This window comes from Apus apus, chromosome 11 (assembly GCF_020740795.1).
Source record: "Apus apus isolate bApuApu2 chromosome 11, bApuApu2.pri.cur, whole genome shotgun sequence".
Classification (NCBI taxonomy): Eukaryota; Metazoa; Chordata; class Aves; order Apodiformes; family Apodidae; genus Apus; species Apus apus.
This window is the reverse complement of record NC_067292.1, coordinates 13,752,895-13,774,732: the sequence shown is the minus strand read 5'-3', so window position 1 is coordinate 13,774,732 and position 21,838 is coordinate 13,752,895. Positions and strand designations below refer to the sequence as shown.

The 21,838-nt window shown below is 42.3% G+C and overlaps 1 protein-coding gene across 4 annotated transcripts in view; it reads left to right on the top strand.

Moving 5' to 3' along the window:
• ZNF423 (zinc finger protein 423) overlaps positions 1-21,838 on the top strand; it is a 920,137-nt gene that overhangs the window by 182,096 nt on the left and 716,203 nt on the right. The gene's annotated exons all lie outside the window — the stretch shown is intronic.

Sequence of the window (21,838 nt, the reverse complement as noted above, 5' to 3'; positions counted from 1 at the left end):
TGGGTTATCCTAGAAATGTTACTTTGGTCAGAATATGTTATAACTTCAGTTAGGAAATATCAGCACATCTATTGTCCTTTCAGTGCCCTTCCAGCTCGCATCTGGTAACTAGGGCAGATTGAGAATTCAGTACTAACAGATCTGTCAGATTTTTGAGAAAATCCCAGGGTGTGAGTTCACTGCTGATTAATTTTTTCATCAGTGTAGCAGTGTTGGCTTTAGTGAGGTTATTCCTAATTTGCTCTGATGAAGGGAGGGGGAAAAAAATCATTCATGAAATGGGTGCTGCTGTCTTGGGAAGAAATAGGTACAGGTTGTAGGGGAAGCACAGGTGAGCACCAGTATATGTGTGTCAGGAGGTTAATTTTTAGCTCTCAGTGTGTTCATGGTGTTACTTAATTTTAACTTGAAAGCAAAATACATAAAAAGCTCTTACAGGATTTTGTCTTGTTCATCAGTACCAGTTCTGCATGGTGAAGGTTTCCACCCTGGCTGTGGAGATCTGGTCCTTTGCATTTGGGCTGATACATACAGTAGAAGGATGACTGTAAGCTGAAACGGTTTTGTAGTGCAGTAACGTTGCCCTTTGGAGAGAGAGCTCTGTAATTGAGATCTAACAAATCAAGTATAAATACAGCTCCCTAAATGAGTTTGTCTTCCTGCAGTACCTGTGACAGAGCCATTGTAATGGAGAATTCAACTATCTCTGCTGTGACTACTGCAGGAAAAGCAGCTCCTCTCAGTGCCTTCAGGGCCTGAACCAAGATTCACTGGAATCAGTAAAAAAATCTTTTGATAACTTAAACTAATTTTGGATCAAGACTCCAGCAGGCTTGGATGTCCATCGTTGCTGATGGTATGTTTTTGGTCATGCAGTCTACTCATATACATGAATAAATAAATAATATGCATAATAAATAGCACATGCACAGCAAACTGCATCTTGTGTTTGCCCTGAAATGCTGCTGCAGTTGCTAGCATCATTCCTCATGGCCTCGATGAGAAATGCTGCTGAAGTCAGAGGACTTTGGGCCCTGTGAAGTCCTTGGTGCCATTGCTGGCAGATCCTCCTTGGCCATTAAGCAGTGGCTCTGTGTCACTCAGCCAGGGAATGCTATGTGCTTCCATTTAAAAAGAGTTGTGAAGTCTCCCGAGTAGGAACTAAAACCCGGGGACTACCATCAGAGCTACATCCTCTGGCCTTTTCCCTCCAAAATGGTAACAGTTATTTTTTAACGTGTTTTTGTGTAGCGGTGAGAAGGCACCCAGGCTGTAGAGATTTGTGGGAAGGTACTGAGAGCATTTGACCAACTCTGAATATCTTTTACTGGATTTGGACTCAAATAATTGTGGGCTTCCTTTGCTTATGGCTTTGCCTGTTTTGTGTATCAAACCCAGCTTTTCTGTTTTGCAAATCATACAGAAGAATGAAGTCCAGAGAAAGATGCCTTTGTCCCTCTGAGTACTGCTACAAGCTCTTACTTAAGAGAGCAAGACCTTTCATCTGGACCACTTTGCAGGTTGTTTTTTTTTCATTCAAAAACTTCTTTCAAAGTCAGAGCATAGGCAAGTGATCTGAATGAGGAGAATAAGCTGTGAGCTCTGCACTGATATACTGGTCCCTGGGCAACATTTTCAATGGCAAAGACCTCTGTTTGCTTTTGCCTTATGGACATTATGTATGTGATACCTTCTATTATCCATGCTAGTTAATCAGGCTTCTTCCTGAGAGGGTGATTAGGATGCCTTGATAACACTGTATTAAGACATAGTTAGCCATATACAAAATAAGTGCTTAATTGATTTTAAGGATATTTTTGTTTATGAAAATCAATCCCAAGCAATAATGAGTCCTGTTCCTGGAGGTAGCTAGTGGGCCAGCTACCTTGCAGGCAGAAGTCTGGCTGTGCATTCATCAAAGGATTGTGTGTATGACTCTTAGTGTTTCTTCTCATTATCACATTTATCAGAGCATGCAGATGAGCTGGTTTTTCTCTATATCTTGTTGAATGGCTGCCTTTGAGGGAGGAATCTGGGTGCAGGTGGCATCGAGGGTGCAGCATCTTCCTTGTCCATGTAATTGCCAGGGACAAACTGGCACAGGCAGGCTGTGGCAGGCCCTGGGGCTCCGGCAGGGAAGAGTAGGGGTGTATCAGGCACTCTTGGAGCAGCTAAGCAAGACAGGCTCCCCATTGCAGCCTGAAAAGCTGGGGCACATTCACCTCCTTCCCTGTCTTTTAAATGACTTGTATTTGTCCAATCTGCTTAAGATAAAATTTAAGATTTGTGTTCTGAGGTGCTGACTGACATGTTTCCTTTAAGAATTCTTGTGGAATACTATTGATTTTTGACTGTGGTTTTCAAAATCCTACTTCTAGGACTCTGGAGATTTCCCTGCTGCAATAATAATGTATTGTCATTCTTAATATCTCAGATCCTTGACACGATATTCATATTAAAACCACAAAAAAGCTACATTAAAGTAACACTGAGGGTCTGACTGGAACCCACTAAGGCAGGGGAAATCAAAGTTGAGGCTGAAAATTAGGGCTGACACCGTGAAACGTATCCCATTGTACTTAAGTACTGGAATTCATCTGCAATTGCAAGATCACTTGCATTTGAGTGATGGATTCCTCTGTACAGCAGATATGAGTTATGATGTGTTGTAAATTGTTAGCACTAACTGTTGTAGTTGAGTGTGCCTGGTTTTGGGGAGAGCTACATAAACCAGCATTATGGAAATCACTTTAACGTATATTATGAACTTTTGTTCTCTTTCATATACAGGGCTATTAAAAGTTAATTCTGCATTTCTGCTGCTTGCATAGTAATTCTGGATCAAATTGTTCGGGTCAATAAGGAGAGAATTAAAATGTCACAGCATTATCTGTGTGAGCTTGTAGGCATTTTTCCTTTTACTGTATGGCCCCAAAAGTGTTATATGGACGTGCACAGTCCTTTGCATAAGTGTGATAGATGGTTTGATTTATTCACCTGTGTGATGTAAATGTGTTGTGTGAATGCCTGTAGCACCACCGAGGTATGGGAGGGCCTTCCATTTGACCGTGTCTTTTGACCTTTCTCATGCCATCTCTTTGGGAGTTAAATTTTTCCAGTCAAATGTTTTTCTTGCTACGTATGAGAGGTTTCTTCACTTGTTCATTGGTTTCTCAGTGTGCAATATGGGACCCCGTGAAGCATCAGAAGTGAGAGTTGAGAAATAAGAGGGATATTTCCCGTGGCTGAGTAGAGGCTGGGAGGTCACTGCATGTTGGTGGACACCTCCAATAGATGTGGGCTGCGCATTTACAGGGGGTCCTCATGGTTTTCCATTGCTGCTACCCACAAGAGCATCCAGAGGGGGATAGAAGTGTTCTGCCAAAATGAAACAAATGGATTAAATATGTGGATTTAGATTTTAGACTGAAGTGTTTTTACCATATTTTTATTAACGGTTTTAGAAATAGCTGTTAATCCCCATTTCCATCTGCTTCTCTCTTGCTATTAATGCTCACATGAGAGTCCATCTGATGTTACCCTCCTAGTTCACTGAGGCAATATGAAAGGGTCTCTTTATAAATTAGTATTATGGGTCATTTGCATATATCTAGGGTCTCTCTTTTTTGTGCTATTTTTAGCAGTGAACAGGTAGGGACAGAAAGTAGATATGTGGCATCTCACGTGAAAGGAGTATCTAAAACTTGTTTAGCTAAAGCACCTGAGGAACTCCACACACCCTGATACGCGCAGTTTGTGCAACATGACTTATTAGCTCCTTATCTCAGTGGTGACTGAGGGGCATGTGAACATGTTTTGACATGGATGCTTCCCAGCTTAACTTGTTATCTGCTTCCGAAGACAGTCATGGACTAAACTGAAGTTTAGTGTAATTAAATAGGGCTCCATTAACACCAGAACTGGTGTTGGGTATTCAGCAGCGCTTACAGCATTTATGTATGTTTGGTGTTACAGACATTCTGGTGTTGGAAAGCTCAGCATTACCCCAGTGTCTTGCAAAGATGTGGCTATTTCTAGATTAAGTTATTTTTGGAAAGGCTGGATGAAGTTACAGGTTTACCTGGAATGTTTGTTTTCCTCTGGGGGGTTGGCTAATGCCTTACCCTCATCACACTGCTGGCACTTTGCATCAGGTAACACACACAATTCAAAAGGTAAATACTGGTAACTTACTGTTTCAGCATGCAACTACGGGCTCTTTAACCTACTGCAAATCACAGTTTTTTATCATATCCACCAACATCCCCAAAGTGCAGTGTAAATGTTTGGAAAAGTTGTGCAGTTGCTGCTTATATATACTGTCAGGATGAGGTATTTCACTCAAAAATACAAAGAACTAGTCAACATGAAATGGCATTAGGTCACAAAACACAAATAAATAGAGAAAATTATTAATGGAGGTTTTAAAAACATGTGCCCTAACACTATCACAGCTGATCAGTTGAAGGTAAATTCAGTATTTCCAGGACAAAAATTGGTTTTGTTCCTTGAAATTATGGATGCCTATGCTAATTTTTCAACTGAGTGATAAATCCCTGTAAATGGGGTTAGCATTGGAGTGAATTACAATTAGAAATACTGGAATGCATTTTCCAATGAAAGGCATGTTTTCGTAGGAAAAATCTACTAATAGCTGTTGGTTCCATCCGGTACTGCTCAGATGTAGATCCCCTCTGCTCTGTGACCACGATGTGCTCTCAGGAGCTCATGCTGCCCACCTGCAAGTTCAGGGTCTATGAGGTTCAGTACTAGTTGGCGTTCAGTATTTTAAGATTATTATTAAAATTATGACACTTGAACTGGTGAAAGCAGATGGGCACCTAAAATGAGGCAAAAAAAGAACTGGATCACTTTATTTTGGAAGAAGCAAGATGAGGTGTTTCTAGTTTGAGTGATGATAAACCTGAGTCTATTTAAGCATCACAAGGCCACCTGCTGCTTTGTTAACTTGTGTCAGAACAAGACTTTTTTGGGGCAACAGAGGTGGATTGGCAGTACAAAGGCACAGCGTGGCAGTGCAGGCAAGGCAGAGTGGTGCAACTCCATGGAGGTGTGCTGACCTCCCTGACCTGATACCCTTCACAGGAATTATGTTCGTTGTTTTACAGAGTCAGACTTTTTTTTTTTTTTTTTTAAATAATCTTTTTAGACCTTCTCCATCCTTATCTAGGAGGGGTGTTGGGGAGCCCTCGGTAACGAGGATCTTGGAGAATTGTTAGTATGAAACTGCTGTCAAATTACCAAAGTGAAACGATGTACAGGACATACAGTTTCAGCCACTGTCTCTGCAGTGTGTGGATGAATGTCAAAGGGAATATTTTGTGACAGTTCCTTGTGACCCAGATTCCACCAAAGTCTCTTACAAAATCTTTGAGCGAACACTACTCGCACATCCTGAGGACACCTCATCCCCGTGAACCCAAAGGTAGGAGTGAAGCTGCTGTGTACTGCGAGATCTGTGACTTTCTATCTGAGAATTTCAGTCCTGTTTGATAGTTCAGCCTTTGTGCCCTGCAGATCCATTTTAAATTGTCTGAAGCAGGAATAAATCTATTACAATGACCACCTTTTTTTTTTTTTTTAAGTAATAATATAAGATAGGTCTGTGAAGAGGTGTTAAAAAGTAAAAATGAAAGGCAGAAGTTGTAAGGAAAATGTGTTCATTGGACAAACCTGCAATGCAGTAAATAATAACCCCAGAGGTGAAAGAGCCTGTTCTAGAAAAAAGGCAGTGGAAAAGACTTCTCCCCATCTTTTTTTTTCTTTCTTTCTTTTTTTCTTTTTTTTCTTTTTCCTTTTTCCTCTTCTGTGGGTCTAGGGGAGAAAAGGTCCTTTATTCTTTAGTAACTTTTCTGATTTTAGATATGTGCTTGTTTGGTCATAAGGAGCAAGGTCATTCCGACTGCTCAGGGCCCAGGCTTTGTGCTGGTGTTGGCGGGAGCTTCTCTCCTCTCTCCTTTTCCTCCCTCCCTCTATCTCTCCTTTTCTTTTTCTCCTGAGGTGCAGATGGCCACATTTGCAGGTTAACTGGAACAGCTGGAGGCACATTATTAGCTTCCTGCTGCTAACTCATATTTGCTTAGATTTTTTTTTTTTAACAGCAACATAATTTACAAGTAGTAGGCCAGTGACAAAGCTGGCATGTTCTAAATCCGCATCTGATTTATATGATGCTGTTGCTTATCAGTGAATGAAGTCATAATTATTGCTTTGTACCATTAAATAGCATAAATATATAAACTGTTATACAAATTGCAGCAAATGTTTCCTCTAGGGAGCTCTAGACAAAATTTTAATGTAGTGCATTTGTCTGTGGTGGCAGTTTCTATGGTATATAATAATGTTGATAAATTTTACTGTAGCAAGTGACATTTTATAACATTAATCCTGGTGGTAAAAATCTGATGAATACTACAGCTGTACTGGTGGGTGCAAGAAGAATGAGAGCTTTTGACAAGTGAATTGATTTTAATAGTGCTTTAAGGCTTCAAAGCATGAGGACAGTGCAGAGATGGCAGATCCTTCACTGGAAGGGAAGAGGACTTGGGCAGGCACTGGAGAGTGAGGCACCAGGGAGCTTGACTTGATGATGGTGATAATTAATTCTTTTTAAAATCTTTATTGATTAACACATCTTTTGCTTTGAGAAGTAAAAGGAAATCAAATGGTGTGATGAAACACTTAAAATCCTCCCTGTTTTTTTAACCTCTGCAAATCTGAATGAAGGCCCTGTACCAACTAGAGATGCAGTGCCAGGGCTCTAATGCTGTTTCAGATATCAGACCCAGGGGCATGGGGCCTGCTCACCCCCTGCCCACCCACGCTGGCTGCCACAGAGCTCAGCCAGGGGGTGAGAGAGCATCCTCCAGCCCTGGAGGGGCCTTTTGAAACTGCTTATGTGTTGTTTTGTGTTCCAGACCCTTCCTCAGGGAGATGTGCTGGGTGTGGAGTCAAGGGGCATCCCCAGAGCAAGGCTGGGCTGTGCCCTGCATGTCCTGCCAGTTGTTGGAATATTGGTTTGTTCTGGTTTCACTCCTGGAAATAAGGAGTGCTCAAGGCAGACTGTCTGGGGATGGTGGGTACAGTCCCACAGTCTGGCAAGGCACAGGCACAGACTGTACCAGCTTATGCACCCCTGTTGGTACAGAAGGACAGTGAAGGCAGGAGGTGAGGGGACAGGTTTGCCCCAGGGCAGTGGGTGGAAGCCAGCTCTAAGCCACTGCCAGCAGACTCGCTTCTGTGGGAGGGCTGTAGTCAGCCCACCCACAGCTGTCCCAGCTGCTCTTTACTGTACAAGGTGGCTTTCACAGAGTGCAAGTGTATGTGTTTCTTGTGTATGTTGACTAAAGCTCCACTGGCTGGGTACTGGCTCTAGCCACAGGCAGGAGAAAGAGATGTGGGAGGCTAAGAGAAAATTTTTACGCTGTTTGTGCACAAGCTGTGTTTTCCAAAACTGGAATGGTATTTCGGGTACTCAGTTGTCTTTGTATTAAATATCCATGTGATTTCACTCATAAACAAAACTGATGAGATGCTTCAGCTGCCACGTGATCTTGATGGCTGCACAGGAAATAATTGAATGCATGTAACAATTATCATTCGAGGCAGCAATTTCTGGTAGAGGCACTCTTGGCAGGAATGTTTGGTATAAAATCTTGACTTAATAGACATTTTTTCTTTCGTAATTTGTCTTAAAAGTAGCAACTCCATCTTACCCAATCACAAAACATAGTGACACAGAAGAAAGGCACTTGTGTTTCATTAACACACAGTCATAACTTACCTATACTTTTTACTTAACGCTTTGACCAAATTTCAAAACTGGTGTCAGAAATGCCATGTGTTAACTGAAAAAGAATAGTAGAATTGTTCCTGCTTCACAGCTAATTTCTTAAGGAGCTCCTTTTCTCCAGAGAAGCTTTAACAAATAAATGGATAACACAAAGGAGAATCCTGGAGGGCGCTGTAATTGGGATGCTTCTGTAAAAGGAAGGGAAATGCGTTCTTTGTACTCTGTCCTTTACACTAATGTGACCCATCCTCACCTGGAAGTGTATTTCTCTGTTTTCTTCATAACATTATTTCTTTCCTTTTAAATTCATGCTTCTGTTTCAGTAGCATTAAAGATAGAGCTACAGTGTTAAAATTGCAAAGCCATGGTCATAGGGAAAATCCCAATGACTTCAGACTGAATATGATTGACACGCACCATGACATCTTGTCTGCATTTTACTTGCAAACCCCTGACATGTCCTGCATGGGTTTTCCTTCAGTTTTTTATAATTAGAATTTCACATGTCCACCATCAGTTTTTCATCTCTGAGAAACTGTCTGCTTTTTCCTGCCACCCTTTTAAGACACAAACTTTATTGAGTGGTTGAGGATTAGCCTACTGTTCTCTGCAAGCTGAAGTGCTGATGTTTGAACAGTGTATCAGAAATCCTCCCCCACAGACTCCATGCCTCCTTACTCCTCCACACCACCTAAGGATGAAGAGGAGGGGGCTGAGCAGCCTTTCTCACCTGCTGGTATGTGGGGGAATGCTTTTTAAGCTCAGCCCTGGAGACACACAGGTACAGACTGTGAACCTTGCTGCTGGCTTATGTGGTTGAAATTTTGGACACCAGCATTGCTTTTAACATGCAGACGTGTCTGAGCGAGCTGAACCTCACAGCTGTAGTGCTAGAGGCATTGCATTCTAGTCAGCCATGGGAAGCCCATGGCAAAGGCAGTTTGGCATAGGAGCAGTATGGAAGTGCAGGGAATGGCAGCAGACAGCATCAGGCTGGGGGAGCCTCCGTCCACCTTCCTTTTGCCTCTGCTTCCTCTGTTGGACTGCTCGTTTGTGCAGCAGAGCACTGGCCTTCCCTTTGGTCCAGCTACTGGCCAGAGTGGTGGATGAGGGAGCTAAACTCCATGACTGGTGATCTACAGTATGTGTTGAGCTGAACTGAATCATGTTTAATAATAGCAGGGGCTGTGTGAATCCAGGCAACCTTGGTTGATGTATTCTGCAGTAATGCAGTGGTTCATGGTGTCTGGTGGAGACCACAAGACCAGCCCTGGCACTAGGCAGGTTACAGAAACGGCTTCAAAATCTTAGCAGAAGCCGCTGTGGTGTCTCACAACGGCAGCTGGGTGAGCAGCCACAAGCTCACTCTGTTGCTCCCGAGTTCACAGCTTTGCCCTCTGGCAGCGCCAGCAGGTGACGGGGCTGCGGGCAGGCCTGGCTACGTTTATTTTCTTCGACATCTTAATGCAGTTACAAAGTTGCTATGTGTCCAGCCAGCTCAGTATGTGGCAGCATTTGGTTCCATTTTAAAGGATGAGGAAGATGCTTTTTATGTTTGTGCATGAAGCAACAGGGCAGTCTGGAATAAAAACCTCCGTTATATTTACTCCTGCAAAGTTACTCTGCATTTGTGTGGCTACCACAAGCACTTATGCTTGAATGCAGTGTGTGATTATTTAGGTAGTGTAAATAGATCATCTTTACAGACCACAATAAAATGTTTGTGTAGTGATTAACTGTACATTAAGTAAAAACCTGCATTAGAATATCCCCGTATTCTTTCTGTTGGGGAAAATAAGAGTGTAAAGGCGAGTATCCCCACCACTCCCATTACCCTGTACAGCACTTAGTTACATTAGATTGTTCTGCCAACTTTTGTTTCCCTCTATTTGTGTTACTTGCTGCTTATGAATCCAGCATGCTGACCTATGAAGCAATTATTTCTGAAATCCAGCTATCGTGGTACACACAAGTACCACAGCATGGCTACTGCCAGGAGTCCATGGCTAGCACTAGTCTCCTGTGCTTGCAACTAGAGCATTGTTGGTTTGAGCTGGCATATAACTAATAGCATTTGGAAGGTGTAGGTGTTACCTTGTGCACTGAAGCATACTTGTATTGCATTAGAGCATTGCAATATTTTAAACAGCCTAAAAGGCGTTTTCAGCTGTGGTCAATTATTTTTCCATTGTACCAACAGTGTACAGGCTGTTTGGGTAATAGGGGCCTATGTTGTATTGACACCTCACCCGTTCCTTTGCAGACCAGCTGAAGCAGTTGGGGTGTTTTGCAGTTCATACAGTTGTTTGGGACCACTGTAGATTTATAAATATATACGAGAATCTCTTGTTTTACACTTTTGCTCTGCTGTCCTGTGCATTGCTGCAGAAGGAGTGTGTGTCTTCTCTTCCTCTTAAGTCTGAGCACTCAGACTGCACCTTTGCTGCTGCATAAATTCACACAGCCAGACGTGCTCCTTTCACCACCCCTCCAAGCAGCATGAGGACAGGAGGCAGCCCCAGCTACTGCAGTTCAGCTTCAGACTAGGGCAGCTATTTTACAGAGGGTTTGAGGGCACGAACCAAGGTTCAAAACTGGCTCTGCTCCTATGGAGATATCAATATTTAGTCATAAAACCAGAAAGGGCATGGTTGGGAATCACAGTCTGAGCAAGAGGGTTTCAGTATTGTCATCAAAGATAAAAAAAGAGGAAAACATTTTTGAATCTACTGTTTGTGTATTGAGTCCTTTTATGATTCATCAGTAAGTAAATATAAGCTGAGGGAGTGATTTGTTTCTAACAAGCTTATAAAATAGTAGAGTAATTTGTGAGTTTATTGGAGTGCTGATTGTAAACATTCCCTCATGCACACTCCTTTGTGTCAAATTAACATTCAAAATACAAATATGATATCTCTGAATATTTCTGTAATCTCTTCCCAACTATTTGAAATCTTTGATGAGAGACAATTGACAGTGTCACATGAAAAGTAGATGAGCACTCTGTCACTGTTTTGGACATATTTTTAATTTCTTTGGCATTTGCTTTGCTCATGCTGCTTTTCTGAATAGTCTGCTCCATCCTTTACCATTTTGGGTTTTGATACAATGCATAATTGTTGCTCATCTAGCTGCAAATATTCAACTGTTGTGAATGCCATGCTGCCTGCCTGCAGCTTCCTGGGATGTGCCTGGTGAGCTGGAGGTGCTGTTGCGTGACGCGAGGAATGGCCAGTCACCCTTGGGCTGGGTGGCCTCGGTGCTGCTCCTTGCAGCCTGCTGGGGCAGCTCAGGTACATGGGTGGCACTGGAGACATCCTGGGCCTGCCCTGACAAGCTGGATTTCATGACCTCATGAGCGATTAAAAAGGAAACCCTGTTCTCACAGTTTCTCTTGTATGCTAATGCATTTTTTTGGTTGGTAATCATAAGGAACAGAAACGTTAAGAATAGGCATTGTCTGCCACAAGGCCCTTAGCTTGCTGCTTCAGATCTATCCCCTGTAGGCAGTTTTCCCAAAGGACATGCTGTGTGCAGAAGGTGCTCGTGTCGGGGCTCTTGGGATGCTGCTGGTTGGGATGGGGAGCTGTTGCTGGAGGCTTTGTGCACCAGATCTTGATTGAACTGCTTGCTGACTCAGCAGCTACAGGAGTGCCATTTCGCCCTCTTCATGTCTGCACAACAGGTGAATTTATAGTTTAATAAGACTGACCTTTTGTTTTTGTTTTATGATTACTTTTTGCCCTCTTACCACAACAAGGGTTCCTGTGTTGTCATTATCTGTATCCAAACTCCTTCTCTTTCCTTTCACTGTGTGACTTGTTTTTGCTAAGCAGAGGAAAATCCTGCAAGGGCTAACGCTGTTGTAGTGGCTGCCATTTAAAAAGTCAATTTTTGCCTACAGGCAAAGTATTGTTATCAGAGTTTGTACCTATTTTGCATATATACGATTGTATCTTCCCTACCTCTCTGGGGTGACAGGAGCAAATGCCGACTGCTTAATGCCGATCATTGAATTGGAGCTTGAAATAAGAACTCACAAGAAAAATGAAGAATAAAATGGTGGGTAGCAGGTCTCTGACAAACCTTTTATTGTTTCCTCCTTTTTGGTTCAAACAGGGACTCCGTGACAACTTGATTGAGTATCTTATTTTATTTGAGGGAGCAGCTGAAAAGCAGCTTGATTTTTCCTCTCATTTTTCACTCTTCCTCAGTAACTTTTACAGGGCTGTGGAATATGTTCCTTCTCATCTGGGCTTATTAGGTGGTTACCCCTAAATCTATTTCAAGTTCAATCAATGCACATCAGGCCCTTCTCTATAGTAACCCTACTACAGCCTTGGACCTTTCCAAGTCATCTTGGCCACTCTTGTGTGGTTCCAGTCCATTACTGTGTCCACCCGCTGAGGGCACTGTCCTGCTTGGCCCTGTCTACCCTCGTAGTGCTTCTTTGTGGGCAGGGACTTGGGGCTTGAGAGGCCAGAAGACCTGCACAATGACGTGAGTCTTGGATCTGGGCAAGGTTAAGGAAAAATAGCTGTGTAGGAGTCCTGCTGTTAATGAGCCATCAGATCCTCCTGGATGTCAATATAGTGGCATGCTTTCTCATGGCTGGAAGAGGACTTATTTGGCACCATTGTAGTATTGGTGTTTCCAGATCCTTTAATGTGAGCAAAAGTACAGGCTTTCCCTATATCTTATACTAAGTTTTCTGTCACAGCCCACATGTTTTTTGGAGTCTGCCTACAGTATCAGAGTTTGCACATCACTTCCCTTAACAGATTAAAAAGCTAATGACATAGAAAATGAAGAAAATGTGTTTCTAAAAAATAAGTTAAACCAAGCTGGCCATCTTGTGCAGTGAGAGTGTATCTACCAGCAGCCATATGCCTGACTGAGCTAGTCCCATAATAAAATAGGAAAGGATTTGTTTACAAAGGCAAAAGCCAAAGTACTTTGAGCATAGGAGCCTGGAAGAATGTTTTTGCTGATGTTGCCCACCAGCTGATGCCCTGCACAGCTGCATAGAATGCATGAGCATAGCCCTGTGGCATTGCTGTCTGTCCAGGTCCTGGTGCTGGACAAATCCAGCTCTAGATCACATGTGAAGGGTGCAAGCTGTCTGGCTCTTAAGCAGAACAAAGAGCAAATGTGAAGGTGAGATTAGTTTGAATTTCAGTGGTGTAATCTATGTTTGTATGTTAGTTAAATGCTATTGAGGGTAACTTTACATTCTGTACTATGCAGAGCCATTGCTTGGCAGAGATCTTTTCCAAAAGGTCACCGGGTCACAGCTTTTCTTCTTTGAGATGAAGCTGCTACAGGGTATGATTTCCACCTGGACTGCCGAGTGCTAATCGAGCAAATCCCATCAACATCAATGGGAGATGCTCTGTACATTCACTTGTGCATATTCCCACAGTAGAAGAATATGTCTGCATAATGTAGAGATGCTTAAGATATTTTCTTGTTTTTATGCAGATTCTTCTTTTTGACTGCCTTAAGGAATATCATGTATTGCTGCACCTTAGGATTCCTGACTTAAAATGTGTCTGATAGGGGGTTTTCATTCTTTTGGGCATATTTGCACTTAACGAACTTTGAGAGATATTTATGCCATGCAAAATCACTCACCTATCTTAGCCAGCCAGACCTTATTTAGTCAACCTTGGTTCCTTCTGTTGGCAATGGCATCTCATTTTATCAGCTCTGATAACAGGTTTGTGTCCCTGAGCTCCATTCTTGCTCACTGGGGAGAGGGATTGAGAGAAGTGCCTCAGGGTAGGGGCTGGGGACAGGAGCTCTCCAGGGCTGGGCTATGAGGTGTGTTCAGCTCTCATATGAACAAGTAAGCCCTGGTGCAATTGTGCTAAGTGATCATGTCAAGATTGCTGGGTAGCTGTCATATATATATATATGTATATATATATGTCTCTCTCTAGATATATGTATATATATATATACACAAAGTCTCTCTATTTTTTTGTTTGTCTGCATGTATTTTAAAGAATCTTTGTCCATAAGCTGATAACAGTGCCTTAAGAGATGGATTTTCAACCAGAGGCTCTTGCCTAATAGTACTGTTTCTTAATAAGAAAAGAAGGTGAACTCATATTTAAAAGAAATGCATTTGTTTAACCTGAATGGGTGCACACTGCCCCAGTGTTACAGGACTGCTGCACCTGGGTAATCCCCAGGCTGTTTGGTGATCTGCAACAGAAGTAATGCTCATGGTTGGTTTTAATTTGCACTTATAACTTTTATGTCTGCTGAGTAATTTCCCAATACGTATACTAATCTAAGCTTTAATTTGACCATAGCTGATACGTCTGTAAGTTTACATCACTGGATGCATATTTCCATGCTTATGCAAAATTTGCAATGTCAGAATAAGGCCCCTTGTACTCTTGTTCATCTGTACTTGCTCAAGAAGCATTGCACCAATGCAGGGGTAACTTTAATGTTTCTTTGCTGATGTGAATAAGATTCTGCCCTGTCCCCCAGAAAAGCTTGGCATTTATTGTAATTGGCTACATGAAAAACCTTCAGTATTTCTCAGTTAAATTGTATGTTTAGAAGTGTTTTTTGATTTTGTTATGTGTTCTGTTTTAATCTTTTACCAGTTTTTCTGCTTTCCTGATGCCATTATGGAAGTGGCTTATGGCTTTCTCCGTCTCTGAATCGCTGAGTGTAGTTGACAGCAACTGGCTTGTAGCCTGCCTGTCATCTTAATTATATACTATTAGAGACCATTAATCTGATGATTATTTACATGATAGATTTACAGTCTATCATGTCAATGTGTACTTGGGAGAGTGTAATCTGAAGATCAGTGGCACACATCAGTGGGAGTTCATGTGTTTAAAATATACTGTGTGTTATCCTGAGCGTGCATAGATAGTGCAGGGAGCTGGCAGCCAGGGCTGAATGCTGCCCTGACTTGGATCCCCACCCCAGGAACCTGCCTTTGGGCAGATGAAAATGCCCCCAGCATTTGGCTTTTAAACAGGAGCTGCAGGATGCAGCTGCCAGCCTGTGCGCAGGTGCCCGGGCCGGGGGGGATGCCTGCAAGAGGGAGGGCTTTGCCTTTGGCAGCTCTTGCTTGAGTCCTGGCAGCTCTGGGTGCCTCCATGCGACCACAGTCAACACATGCTGGGTCTGTAGGAGGTCTGGGTGGGATGTGGTGGGGAGGGGGCACCTTGCAGCTCTGGTGGCCCTTGTGCTGAGGCTGGGGAATGTGCCAGGCCTGTAAAATGAATACAAAGGCCTTTATACCCATTTAAACTCAGTTTAAAGCTTTGCATGTTTTAAAAGCACTTGGCATATTCCAGTGGGATGTTTAATAAGAGTATAATGATGTTTTAATTTTAATTTTTAATTTCACAAGAAGAATAGATGCCAAGCAGATACTAGTTATTGCTGTTTGTCTGTATTGAGCTGTTCAATGTGATATTGTCAATCGGATCAGAGGACAGACATGTGCATGTTGTGTAGTAATGCAGGGAGCTGCTTCCAGGGAAGAGAGTGGAGAAGTGACCATGTGTAATAAAGGATATTCTGGTTTATGAAGTGACATGAGGGAGACTAGTGCAGGGAATGGGCTTTATGGCTATGGGTCTGCATTCAGAGTTCTGTTACTTCAGTTCTGCCAGATACTGACATTAAACTTGAAATTATACAGCTGTGAATGTGTCCAAACATGAAAATACATTACTAGTGTTGAGTTGTGTGGGAATGTGGTGTTTTTACTAATTTCTAGATGTTCTTAGGGGTTTGTTAGCTTCATCCTGACTCATTCTGTGTGTGTGTGTGTGTGGGCTTGGACACGCAAAGGCGGCATTTCCTTTACGGGTTTGCGTTTCCATCGAAGCCACTGAAGTTATTCCTTAATGAACTATTGTGAAAGCACAGCCAGACCTATCGGACTTCAGTCCACAAGAAGTTTTCATGTAGGCTATTACAAAAAAGGCATTTTCAGAGAAAGGCTGCTGGACTGTGAAGGTGCTGTACTAAACTATAGTGCATTTCTATAAATTATCTTTATGCAGTTTCCCAAATTAATATCTAAATCTAAAATAAAGCTCTGCAGAGAGAGTCCCTCTGGGGCTCTGCAGTAGGCAGATGGATGATGCACAACTCCATGAACTTCTTTGAACTTGTGGATTTTTTCTTGTAAACTGAAAATTAAGCAGAGGAAGACAGGCTTGGTTAGACCCATCTCTTGAGTCTGAGATTCAGACTTCCCCTTAGGAAAGTGTTGCAAGTGGGAGTGTGCAGTCTGCAGCCAGCTAGGAGGGAGGCAGGGGCTCTGGAGCAGCACAGGAACTCCTCTTGCTGTTTGTGGGAATCTCCCTGCAATCTTATCCCCAGTCCCTCTGGGGCTGTGCTGCTTTTTTTTTTAATGGTCATTTTAATATTGTAGTGTACTGACATGTATTGGAGGCAGTAACTTAGAAGCTACCCCATAAATAATTTGGCATCTAATTCTGCATATTTTGAACTTGAGGCCCCCTGAGATGATGAAAAGAGTTTAAAGCCAATTGTGTGGTTTGGGCTCATTTGGTCTGACAAAGAATACCTTTTCGAGGCCAGAGATGCATAAGACAAGTACATCACAAGAAGCCTTGGAGTTTGGTACCAGGAGTCCATAGGTTCTTCCTCAAGCATCTATGTTTGCCAGCAGGTCCTGTGGCTCTGTCTCCTAATATTTTTCCCAAATCCTGTTCCTCTGGAGAGCTTCCCCAGCTGGAAAACAGCTACAGCCCCTTTGTGCTGTCAAACAGTTGTCTGGGCTGCCCATTCCTTGGAAAATTAGGAAGAACAGAACTGATTTTAATGAGTCTTATCCAAAAGCAAATGTAAGGAAAACCAACAAACATAGAGTTCCCAATGTGCATTCACACATTGGGAACTCTATTTTTGTTCGTTTTTCTTACATAGTTTCTAGAAAAATCCAAGTCCCTGTGTTATCATTTTTCATTAAAGTGATGTTTCTAACCACAGTGGACAGCTCTCATATCCCTTGAAAACTTATAATAGTAAAATTGTCATAAGGATGAAGCAGGAATGCAAGATTTTATTAAACAATCTTTGGCTCATAAAAGACATCAGTGTTGTGCCATTCTAGATCATATAAATATATTTCAAAGCAGAATCATATTTCAGCAGAGAGATAAAGCACAAAAGAATATGAGTAGTGGATACCAACATAAAATATTAAACCATCTAAGAAGGGGTATAGGTGTATATTTATCCACAGGGGCAAGTCAGGGGCGGCAAGCAAGGCACGATTTTGGCAATATATCAGTAGTTCCATAAGCACAGATATCCGTGGCAGTTTGTTTGTGTTTTGTGGTGGCTGGGGGGGGGTTGGCAGGGTTTCTCACAGCAGGGAGCCGGGCGTCTCTGCACAGCCGCGTGGAATGCTGCGGGAACGTGATGGGTGTCTTTAGTCTAGCAGAGTCATCAAAAGGAGATAGGAGCTCTACCTGGGTAAATAAGTATAAATAGTTTTCTTTCTGATATGTGACCAGATTATTTTCCAGTTGATTTCCAGGCAAGGTCCCAAGTGGGCCACAGATCAAAAAAAAAAGATAAGGGTCAGTTACAAGGTTGAGCTCATTCGGTGTTGCCATAGTAACTGACCTCCAGCATCCCTGGGAGGACGGCACCCAGCTCCCCAGGTGACATTGCTGCTGCCTCTCCATCAATTCCCAGCCTTTCACTGCCCAGGCTGCCTAATCGCTGGGGCGCCGCACCACCCCGCAGAGCAGCTCTGGTCCCCTCACCCTGCAGCCACCCCACCAGCCAGGGAAGGGCTTGGCTGTGTTCTCTGGGGTTAATTACACAAATGTAATGGAGTGATGTGGTCCAAATGGTTTGTAGAGCAATGGTGATGAAAAAATGTCACGTGTACGGCAGACGTTGTCTTTATCTGATGTGAGCATCGGCAAATTTGCTGTCCCCTCGTAGCAGTCACATTGGGTTCTCGGACCTTGGTTTAATCTCCATTGTTGGATTGTTTTTAATGAAAACCAGTGGTGAATTCATGCCAGCCAAGCGACGGGCTGAAATGATTCTCTACAGGCTTTGTTTTGGAGGAGGGTGTCCATCACTGTCATCCTACGCTGATCCCAGCCCCTTGCTCCTTCATAGCCACATGGAAAAAATTACTGGGGGAGCTCCTGCTTTTCTGATGTTACAAATTTTTCCCTTTGCTTACTTATTTACTGAAATGAATTGCCTAAACAGAATACTTCCATGCAGTTTTCATTTTATGTCTGTGTTCATTTCAGTTTCTATTTATTCCTGTTATAATTAGAACACTCCTTACATGGCCCATTTAATTCTACTAGATTTATGACATAACGGACAAGAGAAGGTTCTCTGTGAACACAGTATATTAATACATTGTTACACTGAATTATAGTATTTCAAAGTTCATTAAAAGGGCAGTTAACTCATGGATGTGTACATCTGAGTACAGGAAAAATATTCACCCTTATTCCCTTAATTTGTTGCAGTGGAGTAGAAATACACTGGTCTGGAAAGCTATAGTATGGAATGTGTATGTTGTCAGGAGCAAGCATCAGATTGTCATCTCAAATTAGGACTATTGTGGTTATTCCATAAGGGAAAATTTTGTTTTATTAAATCAAGTTGAAGAGAGACATTTTAACTAACAGTAAAGACAATGCCATCTTGTTTTTAATTGTTCAAATCTCCTACTTGTTATTGGTGTGATAACGTGTCAGTACACGACAGTGTTAATGCATACTTTTCTATTGACATTAATATAGTTATAATTAGAAATGCAGCTGATACAGTCTGTGGGTTTAATACAGCATTATTAATTATACTGCATCCTCGCCAGAAGGCTGCTAATGTCGGTTCTTTTAGAGGCTTAGAGACTCATTGTAATATGTATTAAATGCACGCTGGTGTAGCAGAAATAGCTTTATGGAGAAGCATATTCCCACTCTTAAATGGGCAGAATAACAGTGAAAGTGCTACTAAGCACCCTGTCAACATACTTAAAACTATCCTGCAAATGCATCCGAACTTGGGAACAATGAGTGACACGCTTTGCCTCCGCCATTCACCTGGGTCTGTGCAACCTGCTAATCCTCACTAACAGGCAGTAAATTATGTACCTCCAAATTTATACAAATGCCTGCCTTTGACATCAGTGGGCACCACCCAGGTTTCACCTTCAGGATTCAGATAATCAGCTCTCATTCCTCCTGGCTTCCCTCAAGACCAGTATGGAAATAAGTATGTGTCTGCCAGGGATCAAATGCTTTTGGAGACAAAAGTAGGTACTGAAAACATTACAGGGATACTATCATCTCCCCATGATACTTTTACACAAAGCGCTCTGTTCCTCTTTTGGCCTGACATAGTTTCAGCCTGACAGAATCCAGCAGGCCTGCTTGTTTTAAACAAGAGCACATCCTATTATTTTTTTGAGAAACCAAGTGTAAAATTAATGCTTATTATTTTGAGCCCAGGAAAAAAAAAAAAAAGGCAAGAAACCCAAGATTCTCATTTGCTGTGCATTGCTTCTTTAGTCCTGTAATCAATTGATCCCCACACAGATACACTTATGGAGAAATGGGAGAAGACCTAGCACAGCAAGCTGTAAAAATCTGCATTTATTTTACAAATGAGAGGGGCTGTATAATTCACTTGAGTTATGTAGATCTGTCATAGATGCTTATCATGCTTAAAAAAAAGGAAGAAAAAAAAAAAAAAGAGGAGGAATAAAAATGAAGGAAATTATGATATGTTTTCTGTTGCTAACACCCAGTGCCACACATTTGACTGGAGTGTTGGCTGTCACACTGCATTCTCAGAAAGCTACCTTGCATGTACCTATATGATCTTAAGATAATTCAGGGAAGTTATTCTGCAACAGTGACTGAGTACCCTATACATGTGCTGTGTTTCTGTGTAAAATAATATGCTGTAAAATGCCATAGAGGAGAGAGTGATTATAGCAGCAATTCTATCTGTATCTTTGGGCATTTTCATATTTTGAATACACATGCATGAAAAGAGAAACGTTTGTCATGCTAACCATGGTACTTTTTTCCCCCTTTTTTCTTCCTGGATGGTTTTATAGACACAAGAAATACATAATGGACTCCTGTGGGAGTGGAATAAAAACCCCCACTGGTGAGGAGAAGGCCTTATAATTCAGAAGTGGATTTGCAAATCAAAAGGTCTTGCCTCGAGTGGGATAAATTTCCAGATCTGCAGGAACCCATTATGTTTTATTATTTTTCATTTGAGTTTTAGTTTGTTTGTTATGGGTTTAACTATTTAAAATACTGCAGGGATCAGCCAAGAAAATACACTATCTCTGTTACCTAATTAAACATACCAAGCTTGTAAGAATATACTTCTGTTGAAATGCTGAGCATTATTGGTTTGTTGTTGGTTTGGTTTTTGTTTCGTTTTTTTTTTTTATTTTTGTAATGTCACTGAAATTATAGGTATTCAAGCTGCAAAAAGAGCAGTTGTCTAATGATCAGCAGTATGTCCGTATTTATGAACACACATGCTCACACAGGACCATAGGCTGTACATGAATCACTGCTTTACAAATACTCACTGTATGGAGGGTAGAAAACTATGTCAAACACGATTTCTGTGATTTACTCGTAGAAGGAATTTGTTCCATTCCCCCCAATACCTGCTTTGTCCTCTCCAGGTTTATTTCAGCATTCGGCTGCTGTTCGCGGCCCTGTGGCTGGGCACGCGCAGGGGGCTCAGCACAAGGCACGTATCCCTTTCCCATCTTTCCTCCCCTCTGGAGCAGATTGCAATGATTGCACAAAGCCAGAACTTTTCAGGCGAGGGTCTGATGCATGAAGCCAGCCTTAAGCTACAGCGAGAGGTGAGGGTCAGGCTTTGAAAGCCATCCTTCAGAGAGGGTGATGTGCCCATCTGTGGTGGCTGCCCAGAGAATTGCAAACCTCGTTGATTCAGAAATATCACAGTCCCTGTTTATGTCTGCCCAGGGAATTCATGGTGCTGCTGCTGTGGAGTCACTAGCCTTTTCATCTTTCTATTCCTGATTCTTTCCTACCTTTCCTTATCTTACCACCTTCCCAACCCACCAATTTACTTCTCCCCATCCTGCCTCCCCCTTCCCCAGCACATCTCCAGTGCCAGGGCTCATCATCAGTGTCCTGCTCTGGCCCCACGTGCCTCCACCCAGCACCCATGACCGAAAGGGTTTATAGAGCCCACCCAGCCTCAGGGTGGCACAGGCGACTGCTGGCACATGCTGCTGCACAAGGCACTGCAAGGAGATTTTTATTTGGGTTTTGAGTTATTTTTCACATTGCAGGGAGGGCCCTTCAGGCCTGCATGCTCTGGGAATTGCCTCCAGCTGCAAATATGTGAGAGGACCCGAGCGCCTGTGCACGGGCTGTGCCCAGTGTGTCACACACAGCCCTGCCACCTGCCTGCCCTGGCACCATAACTCCCCACCACGTAGCAGGGCTTTGAGATACTGAGAGCACCAAAGATCTTACAGAAAACAATAATTTTCCTCTGTTTAGCCCTTTTAAATATTTAAAAGGTAATTTAAAGCAATTATAAGTAAAACCTGAAGGTTCACATTTTTCGCAAGATCCAAATGCATTTGGCAAGAGGTTGGCTAATGGCTGATAGTAGTTTCTTAGGCATCTTGGAAACAAAATGGAGGTTGGTGAGACTTCAGGATGTAAAAATAGTGGAATGTACATCAAAAGACAGCATTTCTTTACTTTTTAAAACATGTTTTCATGAGAAGTTCACGTGCGCTGCCATAATGAGGGAAAGTGTTGACAAAAAGTCTTTAGAAAAACAATCAGCAAAATTTTACTTTTTAGGTATTTTCTGATTCGTATAAACTGTATAGTACGGTCTATGAAAACCAAAGGAGTGATTAATTTTGTGTGGAGATTGCTTTCATGTGGCTTCAATAGCTGAAGAAAAGGTCCAACTGCATGCAAACCCTCAAATGTCAGTAAA